Consider the following 23,024-nt stretch of genomic DNA (forward strand, 5'->3'; position numbering starts at 1 on the left):
TGCCCAGATCTCCTGATCTGACTTTTTTCTTTTTTTTTTTTTAAATTGCCTTAGAGAAACAGATTATTATCTCTTATAGTTTGCTGATAATACGATGAGATTATTTGCTGAACACATTTCTATTTCCAAAATGTTACTCTGCACGTTCTGCGTATTTGATACAGCAAATTTGTGCCCAAACGCCCAAACTGTTCAACGTGTCTTGGCATTTTTTGGATGCCAGGTTTCCTAATCTTTTTAACCTGTTTCCCAATGCCTTTTTACCCTCTCGGTATGTACAGTGACACCTATTTCATTCCACTTATTGACTTTGCAGTTATTAATTCGGTGTTGTCCATGCGAGGAGGTTTTCAGAAGGCAGTGCTACATCTTAGCCTGCCAGCATGTCAGATCTGTTACTCTCTTGGTTTTGTAGCTGTTTTGGAATCAATTGACAAATTCAGTTCTTTTGGCCGGGTCTTGGTCAGGGGGTAACTGATCCACTTGTGTGTGTGTGTTTTGTAAAGGATCTTTCTTTTTGAATAATCTAGACTTATTGCCTGACCCTATCAGTGTGCTGGCTCTGCTAGATCAAGTGCTTCAACCACAGGATGTTTCCAAAACTGATGTCTGATACCATGAGCTTCTGAAGTTGAGGCGTAAACAGTAATTACTGCAGGGAGGGACTGCTAAAGGGGGATTTTTAGATATAGGAAACATATATTGTTTGTCTTTTGGATCATTTATAAAACCAAAGGTTGCACTGCAAGTGTTCTTTAAAGATCTTAGGTCTTTCCACATGCAAATATTTTAGGTAGTGACTGTCCGAAATCCAGATTGGGCAATGATGTTCTAACGTTCCCCACAGCTTTGGTTGGTTATGGTGTCTCTTAGTTCACGTCCCGAGCCGTTGAACAGCATGGCTGTGTGCAGTGAAACAATTGCTACATCTCACCCCAGCAGTGGCTTAATTTTGGTGGTTTTAATGAGTTGTGTATGTATAAATCAGGCAGCGAAGTGCTCTGGAGCCCTTCTGGATGGCAGGTGTAAGTAAGCATAAAGCCATCATTAGCAGGAGCAGGTGTTTTGGCCTGGCGGGGAAATAGCAGGGCTTTCTAGAACTGTGGGGTAGTTTTCTTCTGTCAGCATGCTTTACATTTCTGTTTTTGTTTCCAAGATTAAAAATACAAATGGAGAAATGGAATTAAACATTGCTGCCTGGCTGAGAGCTCTTGGCAGTTCTGTAAGTCAGTTGCTTAAAGGAAGCTCTACTTCCAGTAGTGCAGATGTTTGTTTGTGCAGGGGCCAGAGTCATCTCATTGACACGTCTAACCTCAACCAGGCAGAAATAGAAGGATTCATGAATGAACTTCTTCCCCCCTGCCCTCTTCCCCATTGGCAGTGCTTAGTGCATGTTACTCAAATCATAGCAAGGCAACAGACTCTTGTGTGAAGTAGTTTCTGACCACTCTCTGTGTAACTGCACGGCTGAACTGTTCCAGCACACACATAGGACGCATGAAGGAACTCAGACATGGGGTTGGTGTATTGTACATGTACATCCACAGTACGTACTCCCTGGCTGTGTTATGCTGAAGGTTTGTTTAGTGGGAAAGGATGGGGGAAATGGTTTGACCCAGGGGTGCCATAATTGTGATTGAATATGAGGGGAGAAGGAGAAAATTATCTGCCCAAATTGCTGCTTGTTGAGCTCTGAGATTATAGGTTCTCTGAATGTATGTCATGAGTATCCTTAATTTTGGTTGTGTGTGTGGAACTTTTTGGATAACCGAGGTGTGCCCAAGTGTATTTTGCCTGCTTTACTGATCTGTTTTAAAGATCTCATTGGATTTCTTGCATCTTTCTGCTCTGGTCCCTGTTTATAAAGGTCTTTCTATTGTTTTCAGTCTTCATCCTGTTTTTTTTTTTTTTTTAAGTCTTTCTGCACAGCTAACAAAGGGGGGATTGTGCGTTTTGATACTCTGTCATCTCTGTCCTCCCTAGTATGTCCGGTTTTCTTATTAGGGCATAAACTCGTATGAAAAAAAGGAGTCTTCTGGAGGCAGGGAAAGAGGGGGAGGGAAAAATGTACACTGACATTTGAAAAAGGAAATAGAATTCTTGATTTCTCAGTGTGAGAAATCTGAGGCAATTATAAGGTGCAGGAAAGACCTGTGTATTCATCCATTAATAATTAGCAGGAAATGCAGAGCTATTTTGTTTTTAAATAGTATATAAACAACACACAGTATTTTAACCATGAAAACCGGAACATTTTCTTGAAATGTCAGTTTTTGTGGACTCCAGGCAGGTAAAACTATTTGACTGATTGAGTCTCTGGCTTACAAGCTGATCAAAATTAGTAGAGACCCTTAAATGAGAAATTATACAAAAGATACTTATTCCACTTCTGGAAATAATACTTTTTTTTTTTTTTTTGTTAAAGAATTATTTCTGTAATGAATGGAGGGATACAGACAATTGAATAAATAACCAGTGGTCCCTTGTGATTTGTCTTCCTATAGCTTCATTGCAAAAAGTGAATGCAGGGTTCATATGTAAAATACAAACCAGGAATCGAATGCTGATTGTTGCTCTTTTAACTTTCTCTGGCAGAATAGCACAGATGGTGAACTTTAGCTTTGTTATTTTGAGCACAGGTTCATACTTTCAGTGTTCTGTTAGTATGAATCAAAACAGGATCTTACAAGATATTTTTTAAGCCAGTGGGGGGGGTCTCTTGTGTTGCTGTTTTTCTTCACCTCTTCTTTCTTCTCTCTTTTCTGTTCTCACCATGTTCCCTACCTTTTTCTATGTGTGTGTGTGTGTGTGTGTGTGTGTGTGTTTTATTTTGGGGTGTTTTTTGTTTTTTATCTTGGCTTCTGTCTGTCCCTGGGATGTAGCAATGCACTGTCTTGATGACCTGTGTAGCCAGAACCCTCGAGGTTCAGATTAGTTCGAGGATCGTCTGGCTTTCATGGTATTTCAAAGGAATGGCTGTGGCACTTGATACAAAGGATCCTAAGAGCCATCTGAACTCTGAAGATGCCAGCTATAGAGGGCACAGCTGCTTCAGAGGAAAAACTGGGGGGAATGGAAAGGTAAGAAACAAGATAGGGGCTGGACAAAGAATGGAGTGGGGAAGTTTGTGACAGAGGGAAAGAAGCTGATGCTATTTCTAGAGCTGAAGGGTTGGGTTTATAGGGAAATCTGTTGCTCTTCTTATTGGAAACAAAAGATAAGCTGTGTCAGTTTGTGGTTTTCCTTGTGTGTCTCTTTTTCGACACAAGGGGCAATAGTTTTGCAATGCTTGCTCTTGGTTGCTTTCATTTTGCTTGTCCTGTTCTGGGAAAAGAGGACTGGGGAGGAACCAGGAAATTGTCAACCAATAAATCTGACCTTGGTGGTAGGCAAGATGCTAGAGACATTAAGAAAGGATGAGATCACAAAACATCTGGAGAAATATGAGCTGATAATGGCTAGTCAGCTAGACTTTTGGAGGGTAATCTCATCTGATGGAATTATTTGTGGAGAGATCATAGGAAACAGGCTGGATCCAGCATACTGTCTGGATAAGTCTGCTTTGGATGACAGGGAAGTCAGGAGCTGAGAATCAGCTGGTACAGTGTAACAATACTGAACCTCATCTTTGAAAGAGCGTAGCCTAGAGATTGCTCATCTTCCTTTCACAGAGGAACTACTTGTCTTTGACTGGCTTTGTTACTTTCCAGTGTCCTTTCAGAGAAGTCTTTCTTCCAGAACATTTTTGCATTAAACCCATTCTTCAAGACACAAGCTTCACATTTTTGAAGGTTGAAGTCCAAACGTTTCTTTTTTTCTGTAAAAATGACTCCCAGGAAGTCTTTATTCCAACGTTTTCACAAAAGACTTCCAGTTCTTTAGGGAAGTGATGCTAGGTTAGATGTTTTTCTCAGTGTTTGTAAACTGACTGTCTGGAACTTACATGCGAGTGACACTAAACACTCTCACTTTGAATGGCAAAGAGGAAGAGCTCAGATGTTGATGGTGCCCACATTATTTATGTCAGTCCTGGAAGTTTACTTTCCTATTCTGCTTTATTGTACAGCAGAAACGAAACAAACTAGGTCTCAATTTTATCTCTAAGACTGGGGGAGCATCATAAATTAATGTTACTTGTTAAAAGGGATTTGAGAATGAGGGATCTGGGACGTTGCAAGCCCTGTAAAAGCGAGCCTGGGAATGCTTGATACAGTGGATCATGCAGAAAGCATCTGTATTGGCTTTGATCCTCTTTTTCATGGTTCCTTTCTTTTCAAGAAGGGAAAGGGAGGTAGGCCTGTGCAAAACCCCCCAAAAAGTTGCCTATGTTTTCTATTCTTTTTTTTCTCTCAGTAGGCATATTGAAAAGTCATCAGGTTTGGATGTAGGAAGAAAGAAATACTGAGTGAGTATGCTGTTCTGAGGTAAAGAGAGAGCAAGGGAATAAAGCTTGCTCGTTGTTCTTGCAGGAGTGGTTTTAGGCAGGGTGCTGTGCCATGCATTTTAGATTTGGCGCCTTGTCCTCACTTGAAAACATCTTCCCCTGCAGCCCCTGTGTGGGTGCCAGAAGGTTCCTTCCCTTCCAACTGGTGGTGCTCCCACTGCCTGAGCACCATCGGTTGCACTCCTTGCCTGTGCCTGTGGCTTCACCTGCTCAGACTTGCTCAGGGATAGCACTCGTAGCCTGAGACTTTACCATCTGAAAATGCTGGTGAGGACTTTGGTGTCTTAGACCAGTACATGGTGACATGTGGTGTCTCTGCTTTTATACACTTTTTATGGTACTAATAATTTTCTTAAAAATCGGGGTGATGGTTGGTGTCAGATTCATCTAGGAAACAAACCTTGATATATATTGGAAAAAAGAAGGGTTTGCTTAATATTTCAACATTTAATTTTAATGTATTTTAAAAGACAGAGCATTGTAAAAACCAAACAAACATCTGTCAGCCGTGCCGGTTTTTTCCTCCTTTTACATATTGGAGTAACTGGTTTGCTAAGGCAAAAAAAATGAGTTAAATCTTATTTAAAAAGTCATCTCTCATGGGGGGAAGACAGAGGAGGGATTATTATTTTCAGATGCATTATGTTGTAGGTACATTGTACCTCTCGAAGAGGGAACAAAAACCAGGAAACTATGTGAGGAAAGAGGAAGAAAAAGAATGGAGAAAGAATAGCACCATATTAGGTGTGAAGTAGTGTGTTTTTGTGAGAAATATTTACTGCAACCGAAAGGGGGAAATAATGAAGACAGACTTTGAGTGCAGTTGGAAAACATGTTGTGGACGTCTGGGATTATTCTCCCACCTCTTCAAGTTGAGCCAAAAATGTGAAAAAGATAGCTGATCAAACAAGATTGAGAAATTTGTCAATTTATTCAAAAGTGCATGGTCATATTTGAGGACAGCTGAGGTAAACAATCATCACAGACTGTGGGCAAGTCAGTTACTATTTCCCTGAGTCTCTTGGGTAACTTGGGGGAGCATGTTTTGAAGTGCTGTCCAAAGCCCAGGCCTTTGGTGAACTGCATGTAGAAATAGCCCTTGGAGTCAGTGGTTCTCTGCATGACTGCAGTGGTATTTTGTGCTCACACTGAGATTGAGGGCAGCATCTGAGTCATTTTTGAGGCTGTCAAATCAGTCTCCTCTGCCTGTGCTTTGCAAATGTACCCTTAGTGAGAACCACAGAACATGCATGTCAGAGAAGTGGGCTCTGTGTTGGTGGTGAACCACAGCCTTCTTTGGGAGGGAGCTCCAGCCTTATAATAGTTTGGGTTGGAAGGGACCTTTTAAAGATCATTAGTCCAACCCCTGTGCCATGGGCAGGGACACCTTGCACTAGACCAGATTGTTCAAAGCACCATCCAGCCTGGCCTTGAACAGTTATAGAAATTGGACATCAACAGCTTCTCCAGGCAACCTGTGCCAGGGCGTTCATAGTGAAAAATTTCTTCCTTCTGTAGTCTAAATCTACTCTCCTGCAGTTTAAAGCCACAACCCCTTGTTTGTCACTTTAGACCCTTGTACAAAGCCTCTCTGACTCTTTCTTAAAATCCCCCATTGTGTATCAGAAGGCAGCAGTAAAGTCTCCCCAGAGTCTCCTCTTCTCCAAGGTGGACAGCCCCAACTCTCTCTCAGCCTGTCTCCGTAGGAGGGGTCTTCAAGACAAGTGTTGTTATGCTGATAGAAAGTCTAACTCAAGAGGTTGACACTGGTGTTACTTGAGTGGACTTCAGGTGCTGATGGAGGACAGGGCTGCTTCCTAATTCTCAGGTTGTAAGTGCAGCCCTTAACGTTTATGGTGGCTTTATAAATCAGTTTCCACATGTAGAAATCACAAGATTTTGCCCCTTTTTCTTCCTGAAGCAGAGAAGCTTGCTAGTCCTCATGATGCTGAGAAAAACTAGAAAAGATAACCTGTGTGCCTGCTTCAGGTTTAGACTAAGCAGAAGAAAAAGGGCTGTTGAATTACTTGTAACAAGAAAGCTCAAAAAATGGAGGATTTAAAGTAATTTATAATGTGTGGTGTTATTTTTCTGACCTCCTAGCCTTAGCAGTATACCCTAGTATTTCTGCAGTTGCGTCAAAGGATCTGGGGATCACAAAGTACATCCTGATTACACTTCAGAAAGCAAGCAATATGAAAGAATAAATTTCTTGTCTGCAAGAGGCTTGACCGGTCTAATATTAAATGTTCTATTTAATAGAAACATCAAAATGAAATTCTATTTGAACCGCTTTTTTTATTCATTGAACTCAAATCCTAAGATTTAAGAGAAAAAATACTTAGTTAAAATTTTTTCCATGTGTTCCTATATGAGCCTTTGTATGTGCCAGATCACAACTGCCAGTGTAGTGCTGCCTTGTGCAAAATAATGTAGTTACACTGCTGTAGAAAATATTTGCACTAGGTAGTGTTTGTGCCCTGAATTACAAGGGTGTACCCACAATTTTGTATGTTTTTGTCATTATTCCTAAGTTGGAGCTTCACAGCTGGAGTATTAGTAAAAAGCTACACCCTTGAACAACCTGTTAAGCAGTTCAAAATCCATTGTCAGGTCTCTTCAGAGCTGCAGAGTGCAATATGACCTTTTATTTGCTGCTTGCTTTTCAGGGGCTTCCAGGCGTGGATTGTCTGGACTGGTGTTTTTATGCATGTCACACGTATCCCCACGCCTGTCTGTGGCCAATAAACCTGCAATAAATAGCAATCATTTAACTAAGTGTTTTCTCTGTAATGTAGATTTTTTTTTTTTTTAACTATTTTTAACTTTAAATCGTGCAGTCCCCTTCCCTTCCTATGTTCACTAAGTAGAATGAAATTTTGTGAACACCAAGGAAAGAGAAGGCAAGTATTTCTTAATTCAAGACTTGACTGAAATGTGTAGTTGCATAGGTTTAGCTGTATTAAATGTTTGTTATTCTACAGCAAGTTTCTGCATGGAGCGGTCTAGAATCCAGTTGTGATTCTCTGTGGTGACAGTGCTGGTTCTGGGGCTCGGAAGGAGTTTTATAGGTGGAAACTGATTTCTGGACACAGGATAAGAGTCCTTTGCCACTACAAATTCACTAATGGAGTTACTCTGTGGGAAGTGTTCTTTGTGCTGCTTAGGCAGTGTGTGGAGAAAGCCGTGCTTTAGACTGGGGGGGCTAAACATCATTAATCGTCATGTTTCTTTATTTCCATAAATTTTTAAAAAAAGAAATCCTACCTTTTTACTTAGTTGTTAATAGAAAAATGGTTTTGCTGCTTTAATTATAGAGTGGATTGAGCTGGTATGGACCTTAAATATGGACCTGGTTCAACACCCCTGCCACGGGCAGGAACACCTTCCACTGGACCAGGTTCCTTAAAACCCAGTCCAACCTGGCCTCGAACACTTCCAGGGATGGGACATCCACAGCTTCTCTGGGCATCTTGTTCCAGGGCTTCACCACCGTCACCGTAAAGAATTTCTTCCTAACATCTAATCTAAATCTTCTCCCTTAGTTTAAAACAGTTGAAAACTCTACTGTCCTATCACTATTTGCCTGTGTAAGAAGTCGTGCTCTCTCTTTAATCCCTCTTAATATTAAAGAATGCAATATGTGACTTTCATACTGCCTTTGTGTTATGTTTCAGGCAGTGAAGGAGTAGGATAGTATTTGACTTTTTCATCTTGAAATTTTCTTTGCATCAGGGATAATTGTAATTCTGGTCGTCTTTTCTGGTAAAGGTACATTTTAGTGTAGCAGGAACATTTGAAAGGTATATAACTGATGTATCTCCTGGTGTGGAAGTCAAATTTGCCTTGTTATTTGCATGATAGCAAAAGTATTTATTCTAAATAAGAATTGGGGGAAAATTGCTTTTTCATTTGTGGAAAATCACTGCAAACTTGCCAGCAACAGCCTCCAGCTGACTTGTAGTATCTATACTGTCTGTTGAACACTGTTGTGACAGCTTGTTTCTGTCGTTTCTGCTGAAGTTTAGCCTGTAAAGTCAAGATATCTTGATCTGGGAGAGGGGAGATAGTTAAATTACATCATCATGGAAGAATACCAGCATACTTAGCTTTAAAGCCATTCACGACTACATTGGCACCCCTTTGTTATACAGTGTAGCTGAAAACGAACTGCAGCAATAATGAACCAATCCATCTAAATCACAGCAGCTGAACAACTGACTGTTCTATCTCAAAATGCAAATGCTTTGTGCAGAATGGATTTAATTGTAAATGTTTGCTTAGTAGGGAATATGAGCCTTTTAGTTTGCGACAGTAATCGTGATTACAAAGACCCACAGAATTTTAGGGTTTACATAGCTTGTCCCTGTTCTCATAACAATATTTCAAAGTCAGTTTTTTAAAATGTACCATTTGGCTTTTTTCTAGCTAGTGAATAGAACTCTAAATGCCCAGTCTCTAAGCAGTGTTTTGGAAAGTGAAAGATAAATTTAGTCCTATGTACTTAGATCAGGAAGAATTTTCTGCTATATTTCTTTCAAATCTATGTTAGGGCTTTTATGTAGCTTCAGATAATAAGAGGAAAATGCTGACTTTTAGAGCTTGGATTTGTTTTGCTGTGCAGAAATGCCAAGTGTAACTTAGAGTATTAGCGTTTTCTTTGAGATTCTAGTAAGGTGCCTCTCAAACAATTAAAAGGTTACTGTGAGGAATTTCTTTTCTAGTCAAACTAACAAACAAAACCCCTCTGTATTAAAATCATCATTCTTTCTTAAATTCCTGAAGCCTGGCTGCTGAGTGCAACTCAAGAGGATGAATCTCTGTCACTGGTTTGAATGAATTAAAATAAAGCAGCATTGTCATTTTTCAGGGAAAGGAAAAAGCTTACTGAGCTTCATTAATAAAAAGAGAGAAAGCAGGAATACCTGCCTCCAGGCTGTTCTTGGGTATCTGTGTAAGGAAAAACAGATAAAACTTGGAAAACACACACACAAAATATGCATGTTTGTGCTTCTGCTGGTATTTTGTGTGTTCTTTAATAGCCTTCACATGTGGATTAGTCCTTCTGAAAAAAAGGCAACCAAGCCCCCTGAAGAATAGGCCTTTGTGACACTGGAGAAGTTTACTGCGCCAAAGTTATGGTAAGAATTTGTAAATTTTGGCTGCTGAAGTACTTCCTTCCCCTGCTATGTTTTTAATGTTGGAAACTTGTAAGTGTGGAATAGAGGGTGTTTTTTGGTTTGGGCTTTTTTTTTTTTTTTTTTTTTTAATGACAATGCAAACATTCATTTCACAAACTAAACCACCCGTTCACATGACGCCGCTGCAGTATATAAACACCCTGTTGATCTTGTTCTGCAGAAAGTGTTCGCTGGGCTTCCTGAGTCACACGGAAATGCTCCACTGCTCTTTTTGGGGCTGTGCTGGGGACTTAGGCTGTATCTGCTCAGATTTAGTTTGCCAGATTAATGTCACTGAAAGACATGTTTTTACTTGGAACAGGGCCCTCAAAGCCAGGATGTTTTTCTACGTCTCATTTTCTCTCTTGTGTTTAAAATACTTCATTCTTGCTCTCTTGGGAATGGGTTTTGTCTTGCCTGTACTCCTCGGTTCAAGCTGAACCTGTTGGGAAGATGTTTAGTATTTCATAGTTGCAAAACTATCTTCCTGTTCTCTGTGATGCTGTTTCTTCACACAGATCTCAGTTTGTGGTAGGCAGTAGCTCAGGCTGCAAGAGCCATGCAGAGCACAGAGGGCCAAGGGGACACCGGTGGCTGCACATCCAGGTGAGCCTTCCCATCAGCCCAGGACACAGCCACAAGCTGTACCACACAGTTGACTTCACAGGAGTTTTCTGGAGTAACCAAGGGCAGAATTTGAGTCCAAGGCTAGACTGTCATGGTGACAAAATATTTAGAAAACAATTTCTTGCTTGAAACAAAAGCTTGGGATTGTGCAACACAAAGTACAGTCCCAGTGTAATAAAAGATGTGTATTTTTGAAGGGTTCTGTGTGTTCCCTGACAGCTCTTGCCAGATTCAGCAGCATATTCAGGTAAAATGAGGCATTTTTTTCTCTGGACTGTTAATTCTCCCCCTTTATACAGTGGGATTGCAAAGTCGTAGCAGCCAAATCTGACCTCACATTTTGAACACAGTGGGACAGCCCTGTTAAAGACAGATGCAATGGAGCAGTGTCTTCTCTTCAGCTGGGGTGGCTCAACTGTATTAAGAGCAGTTGCTTAAAATTTACACCTTGTCGTTGGCATCTGATCTCTGGCGTGCTCTAGGTCTAACTTGGTGATTGCTTTTATTGGGTTAGAACGTGCTGTTCTTGCTGCACTAGGAACCTTTCGTTCTGTAGGTGTTTCATCTTTCTCTAATAACTCATGTAACTTTTTTTTTTTAATGCCTGAGGTTTTGTGATGCCCCAGCCTTACTGATATCTACCCTCTGACTTGAAAGGAAGCCACAAGTCTAAGGTGTCTATAGAAGTTTGTTCATCAGGAATAATATGAAATGATTTTTTAAGATGAGCAGACCTCTGACAACAGAATGAAGACTGCTAGCCAGCCGTGTACAGTTCAGTTCAGCATAGCTGCACCATTTGGAATTAATGCATGTTTTTCTCAGTCTAGTCTGTGTTTCCTTGTAATATCAGTTGTAATTTCAGAGAAAGCGTGATTTTACATGTACACCACTTTCTCTGCTTAGAGCAGCAGGTGGCCAGATTTCTTTCTGAAATAGTGACTAGTCTCAGCTCTACAGCAACTCTGAGCAGATTGGCCGCCGAGACTGTATTTTTTAATCTTCAAAGAAGTTGATTTTTTCCAGGTGGCTGTAGTTGTTGGACTGTACATTTATTCTTGAAAATGGAAAACAAAAGCAAAACATGGAGGGAGGAATATACTTTCCTAAGGTTTGCATCATCTTGCATCTTTGTATGCTTGGCATGTAACCTTGTCCTATTCAAAGTGCTGCTCTGAACAGTGCAGAGCTCGTTCTTTGGGCTGCTGCTTTGTTCCTAACGCTAGTTCCTCTGTTGCATTGAGCTACAAAACCAGCTGCTTTTGCTTTTCATACCTATTTTTACCATCTCTAATTTGCTATTAAGATGTTGACTTCTGCCTCCAGTTAGCCTAGCATGTGTCTATACTGTGACTACAACGTAAGGCAGGAAAGCACTTGTGTGCTTTCTCTTTTGCTACCCTTTCACACTTGGGAAATGGTCCCTGTAAACAGCTGCAGTGCTGCTTTATTATCCTCTTCAAAAGCTCTCGCTCCTTGTGTTGCTTATAAAAGGCCCTGATGAACTTGTAGTGTGTGTGCACTGTGACTGCTGTTCCCTGTGATGCCCAGTATTGGTCCCCTTTTTTTTGTGTGTGTGTGTGTCTGGCCTTCCATTGTCCCTGTCCTGTGACAGTCAACTCTGCAGAACAGGGACTGTCTCATTGTTCCATGTGTACAGCAGGTGGCTCAGATCCAGATGTGTGCCTGAAGTTGCTGTGTACTGCAGTAATATGAATCATTATGTTTTAGAAAGCTGTATCTAAAATAGGGGGGAAAATCAGGTTTACTTTGTTAAGTTTTCTGCATTTTTAAGGGTTGGGGTTTGGGTTTTTTTTGGTGTTAATCTTCTGATGTGTTACTGGTGGGATTGTGTAAAAATTGGTGTATATGACGTTTTCTTCACATTTTAAGGAATCCTCCTATGACCAGAGGAAAGCTTTTTTCTCAGGAGCTGCTCCAGGCTATTAGGGATGGGCACAACAGCTCTCGTTGGTGTCTCAAAGAGGTTTGTTTACTCCCACGAGTATATTGGGTGTGCTTATGGCAAAACCTCATGGTTCTGGAGACTTTCCTCTTTTCAGGCATTATTTTAGAAATGGAATGACACACAACAGGATGTGTGGTTGTAGATACATGTTCATGCTTCAGAGGCTGTGCATAGCTTTGTGACCGTGTACAATCCTGTGCTATTTCTCTCATCATTCATGTGGTGAAATAAGCCATGGAGGAACACTGACTTCATTTCTCCTTTTTATGCCCAGCACACACAAAGAATGTATTGATATTCATCTTTATACTGACTCCTAGAATGCTCAGACCAGTTACTGGAGGCAGAGAGATTAAAATGAAGTCACATGGCCAAGCAGACCTGAGATTTTGTTCCTCAAATTTGATTTGAAAGTTGCAGTTTGATAAAGTTGCATTCATTCTATTTCCTGTGTTTGTATTTGTATGATTCTCTTGAATTACCTACATGCACTATTAGTGTTAGGATTTCTTTTGTAGCATTTAGAAAGGCTCTGCTTTGAGTGGCTGATCAGACCAGATCACCTCAAATGGCTCTTTTCAGCAAAAGTATTCTGTGATTCTTGACCTGTTTGACAGTGGGATGGTGGGAATCTCATGCAAAGCCCACCTTGATTTTGGAGGAGAATAACAACCCCATTTGTAGAGGTGTTCGATTTTAGTTTTCATATTCCCTGTGATGGCCATCAAACAAAATTAATAACAGTTCCTCAGTTGTCAACAGGCCTTTTCATTTTTCAGTGTTGGCTGATCTGTTCAAATACAGAAGTTGGGATTTTTTAAAGGGAAAGGTTCAAAACTTGGAATAATAAACTTTGCGTATTTACTACTTGTTGTTAGTGTTCTGCGTCTGCTCTGGACCCAAAAGTTGCTTTTTGCTTTACCTACTAGAATGTCTGGTTTACCATAATTGCTGTGTAGCTGTGAAGCTGCTGGAAGTTTTGCTTTCGTTTGTTTGTTTGTTTGGCTGTTGTTGCTGTGAGGCTCGCTCTCAGAAAGTTGAAATATTTCTAACCTCATCCCAACCTTTCTCCTTCACTCTTTTATAGTCTGAGTATTAAAGAAGGAGGAGAAATAGGGTTAGAGGGATGTGTTGTAGAGCTAGTTCTGTTCTTTCTGGTCCCCTCCAAGCAAGGCGTTAGTTATTTTGTCACTGATGGAAGTTGGATTAGGTGCCTGATGGTGCAGTCTTGTTCAGCAGTAGCTGGTTGGTTGCAGCTCCTTCAGACTCTACCTTGGCAGAGGAGATGTGCTTTAGATGCCCCTTGTGTGGCTGGTGGCTGAAATGTACAGCAGCCTGTTGTAAAAGCGGAGGCCTGCACCGTGAGGTCCAGCTTGTCAGCGGTGATGGTCTATCGATGGCAGCATTGACTTGGAAGCCGAGCATGGCTGATCTGGTGCCCTCAGCTACCACCAACTCACAAATTTCTTTCTTTGTCCCCATCAGTGTGGTGACTGTGTCCATCATTAAGGCCTGTTCATGGTGGTTTAGAAAGTCTGTCATCCTTTGGCTATTAGGATGAGCAGTCACCTTTTGGAGTCAGATTAGATAAACCCGGTGATCCATAGGGTGATGGATCTCTGCTGTTTTCTCCAGGGTAATAGTCACCTCAAACAGTTGACATTAAATACTGCTTTATGAATGCCCTTAAGTTGTAGAAGCTTATTTCACAATTAGTTCTCTGGATGGCTGCAACTGGAGTCCCAAAGGATAGAGTAAATTTTGGACCTGATGTGCCATTTCACTTAGAAAAGAGAGCAGGGTTGAAGCCTGGCTCAGCCAGAAATGGGGAGCCTCAAGCAGTGTGGAGCCTCTGGAATTTGTTTTATCTGAGACAAGATTGTTGTGTGAGGTCTGGAGGCAAGGTCTCCATATGAAAATACATTAGCTCGGTGTTTAGGTCTCTGTCTGAAATGAGATAGCTGTAGTACCAAAGGGATTTTTTTTTTAATTCCTTACTGTTCTGTAACGTAAAATCTCCAGGGCAGGGAGGTTCCTGAAAGATGTCTAATACCAGCTTCCTGTTAAAACTTTCACTAATTATTTCAAAATTGTACTAATGATCTGCCATGGATTTTTAATTTTTTTTACTATGAAAACTTGATACGTCTTCCTTCCTTTTCCCACAATACCAGGATAGTGCTGGCTATTTTGGAAATGGTTTTCCTTGCTCGGGTTTGGATTTCTGAATGCAAACAGAACTTGCATCTGATACCCGCTTTCATTTTTCTTGGGCTGGAAATGCTGTTACTAAAGGCATATGCATTCCCCATTCCTTGTGGCCCAGGGGAGCTGGGTGGGTCAGTCAAACTGAAGGCAGAGCATCTAGAAGCTGAAGAGGTGTCTGATGAATTCAAGTGCCATCCTGGAACTAAGAATCGAAGTCAATCTTCCTCCGCTCTGCCACTAACTTCCTTCTTGTACGATCACCTCAGACAGGGTTATTTTTCTCTCTCTGTGCCCTAGTTCCCTGTCTGTAAAGTGGTGATAACAGCACTTCCCTACTTCACAGGGATGTTGTGACGACAAATGCAGCTCAAGCTGTGGGGCTCTTGGATACTGCAGTAACTGGGAGCACAGATGGAAGAGGGGAACGCAGAAAAGCGTTCTATTCTTTGAGCCCAGTGGTAGATTTCGGCACTCATGTGAGTCTGGCTTCCGCTGAAGGCATGGTTTGACTGCTGCCATGTCTTTCCTATGAAGGTTTCCTTGCTCACTCCTGTGTGCCTGCAGGCAAAGCACTTAATGTTTAGGTCCTTGGCTGCAGGCTTTGTGAGACCAAGAGCCTGGATAAGTCTTGCTATATGTATGTTTCCCAGCATGGCCTGCTCACAGTGCCTCAGTGGAATCTGTGCCACCCAGGACATTTCCCAGACTAACTCAGACCCTGGAAGGAGTTAAAAATACTTATGAATGGATTTTCACTTGTGAAATCCAAACCACTGTAGCAGTTACTCTGAGCAAGCCATGGACTGCTGTGTGACCAGAAGAAAGCAATTGTCTTTGACACAACTGGTTAAATTTCGTAGAAACCACATCCTTTGTGTTGCCACTGACAACATAACATTCCTTAACGTTTGATTTCAAGCGGTGCTTTATTACCCAGCTGTACATGCAAGCATACTTTCTTCTGAATAATTTCTGTCCAGAGACACCACAGAGGAGTGTGAACTTCTTTCTATTTTAATGTGGATTTTGTAGTCTTGTTTATATATAGTATAAGCAGGTAAGAGACAGGAAGCCTATCTGCTTGCCATTTACATTGTCACATGTCCGAAGGGAAGGCTGTGGCGAGTTGAATGTTTGTTCAGTAGAGTCTTGTTCGTGCAAATGAGTGTGGTTTGGGGAGCTTTTTAGGCCAGGTTGTAGGAGTATGCTTCATTTATTTCTTGCTCCTTGAAACATGGGGCTCATGTCATCTTTCTTGTTCACCTGCTTTGATAAATTCTATATTTAGTTGTCTCTGCCCATCCACTTGAACGGGACAAAAATAACTTCAGTGTAATCCATCCTCTCTGTCCTTTCCTCTCCACCCCTTCCCTCCCCTTTCCTTTCCTGCTGCTAGGTTTAGGGCATAGTGTTGTTTGGGAAGCAGTGGATTTTTTGTTTGTTTTGCTTTGTTTCCTTACAAGTAGGGTTGGAGGGCAGGAGAAAACATTTATACTCTGGCATAAAATTGGTGTGAAGAGTCTGCAAACTGTCAGAAACACTTCCTCCTCTCTTACAACATTTGCTGAGGGGTCAGAGTGTGTGCAGAGTGTGTGGAGGGAGGTGGAGCAGAGAGGTTGGGAAATGACTTGCATGTGGCATACATCTGTCTGACAAAAAGCCAACCGTGCCAGGGGATAAATGGACAAACAAATAGTGTTTCAGTTCTGAACTCGGAGGTTGAACCTAAAGTTTGTGCAGGAGCAAGTCTTCAGATAAGTTTCCAATGGACCTTGACTCCTGTTGTGCAAACATGTAGTAGCTAGCACAGAGGAGTCTGTCCTCTAAATCCCTGCCCAGAAGAGGATCTGTGCTTAGGCCGTGCTTTGCACAGCTTCTGTTGCCAAATATAAATATATATAAAAATAAAATTGTATATATATTTGTAGAGTCTAATACAAATCAACACAGGCTAAACCCCCCAGAAGCATTTAAGCCTTAACCCCTTGCCTTTATCATGAATTAAGCATGAAAGTAGCAGCATGTCTGTTAATCTGGCTGTGGATGTTGCCTGTTTTTATCTGCAAATTGGATAAAGAATGTCTACTGCACTTACCAAAATGCTTGCTGTCTGTGTTATCTGAAATATTATTGTCTTCCACTATTAAGCTGATAGGGATTTGAGGGAAACTTTATTGTTTTGGTGAAACTGCTTTGAGATACAGCCTGCCAAGTTCTTGTATCTTGAGCTGAGTGTTGGGTATGTTGTTGTTCCTGACAGACACATTGTCTGGAGATGTAGGGGCACTGTTTGTTCCCACAAAAAATGTCACTTTTTGTAACTAGAGTGTTTTTTAGGTTGTGTTAAAGATGGTGATAAGAAGCAGAAAGATTGAGGGAAAACCTTTTAGTTGATGCCTAATAAAATCTAAGTTGTTTTTTCATTAAATTTTTAATTTCAGTATCTGCTTTTCAAAAGAAAGTGAGATTTTAAATTTTTTTTTGCTTGTTTTTGCATTCATAGAATTACTGCAGGAGAGGAGGAAGAAAGAGTTGGTTTTGAAAACTGGGCATTAATTTGAAGATCAGAATTCTTTGTTCTTCCTCCTCTTTTGCCTGTGTGCCAATGAAGGCACTGCGGCAGTGTCGGGGTGTCAGCGCAGCCCCATTTTGACTTTCAGCACCCTGGGTGGTGCAGGTGTGAAGGACAACTAATTGGAGGACACTGGATCACGGAGGGTCCTCTGTGATGTGAACTGTGTTGGGCAGTGCAGTGGAACCACTCACCAAACCTGGCTTTCACTTTGGAGACAAAATCCTGGTTTGAACCCACAGGCTATGAATTTGTAAACAGGGCTCACCACCAGAGCCCACCTCACCTCTGTGCGGTGGTAGCTGATTGCCTTGGCCCCTGTGCTCCGTCTTGCTTTTAAAGCAAAGGGCACTTTAGATTCTAGGAATGTTAATTCCTTACTTTGCAAGCACAAATACATGCTCTGGGTGTTTGGAAAGGAGTGGGCCCCAAATTTAGAGCACAGTTCCTGTGCTTGCAGGCACAGTGTAATCCTGTTAGTACTCTGGGTTGCTGTGATGGTCCCGGGCAAGCCAGGCTGCCATGCAGGCATCTGCTTCTCTGCCTATTGAGTCAAGTCAATACCCTCAAAACTGTAATTTACACTGTAATGATGGATTGTGCTTGTCACGGTGTACAGAATTGTGTGTTGTGTGTTTAATAAAAGAAAACAGATTCTAATGCTTATTATTTCTGAAGTCCAGTACGTCTGAACTAAAGCTCAGTGCATGCAAGGCAAACTATGCTTTAATTTTACAATTGTCTGATGGGACTTTGCGATTTATTTGTTGTTACTTCCTTAATGATGTTGCAGTCAGAGGCACTGTTTTGCTAAATGTTGTGTAAAAAGTAAATTGTAGCACAGCAGATGTTGGTATTTGGATGGATGTCGGTGCAATGGGGGGACAGCAACAGTCATCTCTGTCAGCTGTCTTCAGGCTCGGCAGGCCTGCTGCGTGGTTACTTTGGTGTGTAAAAACAGCTCGTTTTGCAACTGGGAAGTTTGGCATTACATTTGGCACCGAGCCATGTAGCTGGGTTAACACAAGTGTTTATCCGGTGATTTTCTCAAAATTGGTAACTTGGAGAGAATGTTTATTAAACTTCAGTACAAAGGAAGAGGGAAATGTGGCTGGATCTCTTCTTTCTAAAAGGCATTGATGTTCGTAATTTAAAAAAATATTCCTTTATTTCCCTCGCCTCTCTTGCTTTTTCATCATCACCCTTTTTGCAGCTTACTGCTTACAGTTTCCTTTTTAAAGATAAAGACAGGGAAGCATACCTGATGAAATGGAAAGTGTATAGAATGCCATGACCACGTTTCTCTGCATCCTGTGTGCTGTCATGAATAGGTGCAAAGAACAGAGGACTGCAAATAAAGCTGTTGAATTGCCATCACCCCCAGTTTGGTAGAAATTCCAACTGCAGCATGGAAAAGGAGCTTGCTGGTATGCATATCTGCAGAGCAGTTGATTTCTGTATGATAAATTAGGGTTAAGCAGAAGAATCCTTGCAGGTCATAAGGAATTTTTCATAGAACTCCTGTTAATATCGTATTTCTTTATGGAAATAGCAATTTAGACTGCATTTTTAGTGAGGAGGGGCAGGAGACTGTGATAGTTTTGCAAAGCAGCATTTTCAATCAAATTTCGTACCTGAAATTGGAAACCTGTTGATTTCATGTTCATTGGGAAACTTTATCATAATGGAGACATTTAGTTTGGATTAAATTTTTGAAACCATTTTAATCTTGTATTGCCCCTGTGATTAAATAACTAGATATCTTCATTGCTTAAAAAGGCTCCCATTTCTTTTGGAAAAGGGAAAAAGATTAAACTAGGAAATTTGGATTCTCCAATGAGGCAAAGAAAATTTGTGTAGAAAAACATTTTCTCAAACCAGTGATGGTGACCCAGTAGCGGACTCTTTCTTAGTTAATTTTGTAGCTGAGCTGCAATTTTATCACCAAATATAATACCAGAACAATAACTTTCATGTGGATCCTTTATCCTGTTTTATTTCTTATTTTTTTAAAGGAGAGGGTGTTATCTGTACCTTCCAATTTCTGTAACTAAGGGTGCCTTTGTTTAGAAAACTGTAATTTGCAAGAAGTCTATCCACAACCAAGGTTCATTTGGTGTGCTGTGGATAAATGAAAATTGCAAGTACAGTTACTGCTTTTTGGAAAATTTTTGTCTCTTAGCTTGACACTCCCGTAATCCTGATGTTAAAAAGGTTTTCTCACAGAGGATGGCGAAATAAATGCGCAAAAACATTAATTAGGGAATAATCTAAACCTTACAGCTTCCCCAGATCAGAGGGTGGGCTCAGTCTTTGAGGCCAGTGTGACTTTCAGAAGATTTCATTGTGAGCTTTGGCTGTGCCTGTGAAGGAGCAGGGTCAGCACAGCGATACTGTGAGCTCGTGGCTGGAGCTCCACATTGTCTCTGGTGTACCTGCGTGTCTGTATCTAAAGGATGTAACCTTGATATTTAAACCTACTGGATTTGACCATTTTTCAAGAACAAAGTTCTGAGAGAGGAGCATTACTCTCCCCATGGGCTGGGTGGAGCCTGCACTTCCAGCAGCAACAGAGCCGGGACCGGTACTGGTGATGGCAACCGGCACAGCTGGCATGGCCTGGGGTGGGGGGTCAGGCTGCCACCTCTCCCTGCCCTGCCTGTGCTCTGAGTCCATCAAAGACCCAGCTTGTCCTTTGTCAGCATTGTCCTCTGATGCAGCAGACTCCAACCAGAATTGTGGTAGCCACATCTTGGCTCATGTCGGGCGCACTGTACCCCCTCCACAAGGTGCCTCTGTCTTCCCCCTTTCTCCTCCTGTTTCCCTCCCACCTTGCTGGGTTTGCAGGTGGCACCTGCTTGGCTTGACCCCTGGAGTGGCAGAGGAGCCCCCAGCAGCTGCTGCCTGAGCTGGAAGCATCAGATCAGGGAGCAGTGGCAGGAAATGCTGTAAGCAGAGCGTGTGCTGAGCATTGAACAGGGTTTGCATGCAGGGTTTTCTGTACATGTGCCTGTACCTTCCTTTCCAGAAGTCCCTGAGGCACGAAGGTGGCCCCAGATGACCTTCAAGAATGTTACCCCAGGTGACCTGTAGGTTTTTTTCGCTCTCCTTTTTTTTTTTTTTTTTAAATTATTTTACAAACAGGACAGAGCAAAAATCATCGTATGAATTTAAAGCTTTTATTTATGGTTTTCTGGTGTTCTCTGACTTAAAGTGTGGGAATCTGACTCCTCTGGACAGCTGCTGTGGTTGCTGCAAGTTCTACACCTGACTGGTAGCTGTAACCCGGTTAGGCAAGGGATGTGTTTTGATGTTTGTTTTGCTTCTGTTCTTTGGGGATATCGTTGTGGCAGTGGGAAGAGAACTGCAGAGCGTGGACTGTGCTCAGTTATGGGATGGGGCTTTTAGGATTCCAGTGGAGGAAGGGATGTGTGTGGTGAGGAACAGTCCTGTGGTGTGCTGTGCTTGGAAAACCAGCTGTGGAGGAAAGGTGGGGCTAACATAGTAGTCCCTGACCTCAGAAAATCCAGTGGGGCAAGTGCCAGGTTTGATGCCCACAGAAACTGGTGTGAGTTCAGGACAGGCTGCGGGTAGGGGGTGCTGTTTTTTTTTCCCCTGGTAATAGGATCTGTTTGAATAGAGGAGGCTGTTTTGGGAAGACATGGCAAAAATTACAAAAGTATGGGGCACTGCAGGCTGGAAAGTGTAATTCAAGCTCCCATCTTCCTGTGTCCATCTGCTTCTCACTTCTGTGTGGTGTATACCTTTCTTTTTTTATGCTGTTTTTAAAATGAGAAGTGACTTCAGTGTACCAAGATGCTGTTGGCAACATGAAAATTAATTAATGGTAGCAGTGTCAAGGTAGGTCGGTCTTTATTGTATGTTTTTTCGGGTTGGTCTTTATTTCATTCCTCCTTGTGTAAGAAGCAGATTTTCATGTGACTGACTGAAATGCATCTATCCTGGAGCTTGGAGTTGTTAGGAAGAAGTATAATGAGCATAATATAATAGATGACTTCAGGGTTTAAAAAATAGTTGTGATTACACGTACATGTTTTTAGTCCTATTTTAGTCGTGTTGCAGTGTTACAGGGCTAAATTGTGGTACCGCTGAAATCCAGCAGGAATTTTGCTGTTTGATTATATTGAGACTCAACATTTTGACTATCTGTCATAAAAATAAATGAAATTTGGTAGTGCATCTGGCTGGGCTTGTGGCCCTGTTGAGGCAGCAGTGTGGATTGTGCTCTGCTTTATGGTGACGACACACCGAAGTCCGAGGCACAGAAATCCTTGGCAAGGTTTCTTACGCTTGTGTTACTCAGCTAAGCTTAGCACCAGAGCTACGGTGGCTGTTTGCTCTCGTGTTACTCAGAGGTGAAGTTGCTTTAATAAATTCTCAGTAGGCAATTAAGTTACTTTGCAAAATTCCTCTGAAGTGAGGCAGCACTCCTGTTATCTGGAGGAGGTTTTCATTGCTGAGTTTGGGGTAGTGACTCAGTAAAAGTTATCTGAGGAATACTAAATTTGGAGGCGTAACCAGGAGGTTGCCATGATAACAAATATTAGAACTTGCTTTCTGGGAAGTGCTTGTAATTTTTCCATTGATGGCCATTAAATGGCTCAAGATAAATGAAACTTTTTATTAGAACTAACATGGTCTCCGTGTGCTCCTCCAGGGTTTTGCAGACTTACTAGTGATGAAATGAAGAAGGGAAATCCAAATTAGCCCCAGCCATATGAAGACAAAACCCCTTTTTTAATGTTGCTTCTTATTTTTGCCATTGAATGTTTGCTTAACTTAGCTTTCATGCATCTTTCTATGAAATATTTACCCAGTAACTGTTTGTATAAACATGTTTAAAATTCTGCATTGATTTTTTTTCTTGGCACTTTCAAGAAATTTCCTGATGCACAGCATGATCACACAATTACTGGTAGAGCTTTTATTGTAAGTGGCCTAAAACAATTCTGTATTTATGTTGAAAATTAGGACTCAAACCCAGAAGCTAAAGGATAACAATACGATGTGTTAATTTCTTACTCTCCATAAATTGCTTATTTATTAAAGTCCATGTTCTGCAGCTTAGTTTTTACAAAGAGAGCCTTTTTTTTTCCTTTTCAACTGCCTCTGAAGTTGGTCCATATCCTCTGTTTTAGAAAAGCTGCTGTTGCCATAAATCTCTCCTAATGTCCTTTAGTTTTGTTTTGCCTTTTTTTTTTTTTTTAGCCAATTCTTTACAATTCCCCGAGGTTTTGATTCACTTTGTGAATGACACAATGATCTGGTAATGGGAGCCTAGAAGAGCAAGGCGGGGACTCTCCAGTCCTTGCTGCCGATGTTTTCTTCATGCCTGTGTCCTGCTTTTTCCCTCCCCTGCTCTTGCTTTCTCCTGTGCACACACCCCCCCAAGCTACCAGCTCACCTCTCAGTCTCACCGCCTTTGGGATTTTGATGGGGAGCCTCTGCTGAGTACTTTCCAGGTTTAATGTTCGCAAAGCAAATAAATGCATCATAAAAATCACTCTTGCCCCAGTCTTTGACTCACCTAATCTTTTTTTAATGGGGCAGAGTAGGGGAAGAGGCCTAAAATAATTTTTAATCAATTAATGATGCTTTTCCTGAACATCCTCTATGTGTAGGCAGCTTGAGGAATACAAGTTAAAACTGTGATTTCGGTCTTACTTTGTTTAATCTCTGCAAGAGCTTTGGTTTGTGTTTCTTTGCTTTGTCCCCTTTGACACTCTCTGTCAGTCTCTAGACAGGATTTACTGAAGAATAAAACTGGGTTTGTGATACTCAAATCAGGCATGAGTTCAGATAAGCACAAGAGTCGTGGCTAAGGATTCTTAGGCAAAGAGGTAAAATAATTGAATCAGGTTTTAGATGCTGTCTAGAAAAGCCCATCCTTGTTCAAATACACTGGGGTGTGGCGAGTTTGGTGTTTTTGGTTTAGTTTTTGTTTTTCTTTGTATTTGTAGTAGACATAAATTCTTCAGAGGATTAAGTCACACTCTTTTTATA

At 41.4% G+C, this 23,024-nt stretch overlaps 1 protein-coding gene across 8 annotated transcripts in view; it reads left to right on the forward strand.

The window, feature by feature from the left end:
• AKT1 (AKT serine/threonine kinase 1) overlaps positions 1–23,024 on the forward strand; it is a 74,959-nt gene that overhangs the window by 8,751 nt on the left and 43,184 nt on the right. Inside the window, exon 1 of one of the 8 annotated variants that reach the window (XM_051769978.1) lies at positions 2,883–3,080. The exons of the other annotated variants lie outside the window; for them this stretch is intronic. The gene's annotated coding sequence lies outside the window, so the exon portion shown is untranslated. Of the gene's footprint in view, positions 1–2,882; positions 3,081–23,024 lie in introns of those variants that run through there. 8 annotated transcript variants of the gene reach the window in all.

This window comes from Manacus candei, unplaced genomic scaffold, assembly GCF_025592945.1.
Source record: "Manacus candei isolate 608988 ecotype Guabito, Panama unplaced genomic scaffold, ASM2559294v1 h1tg000113l, whole genome shotgun sequence".
NCBI classification, from domain to species: Eukaryota; Metazoa; Chordata; class Aves; order Passeriformes; family Pipridae; genus Manacus; species Manacus candei.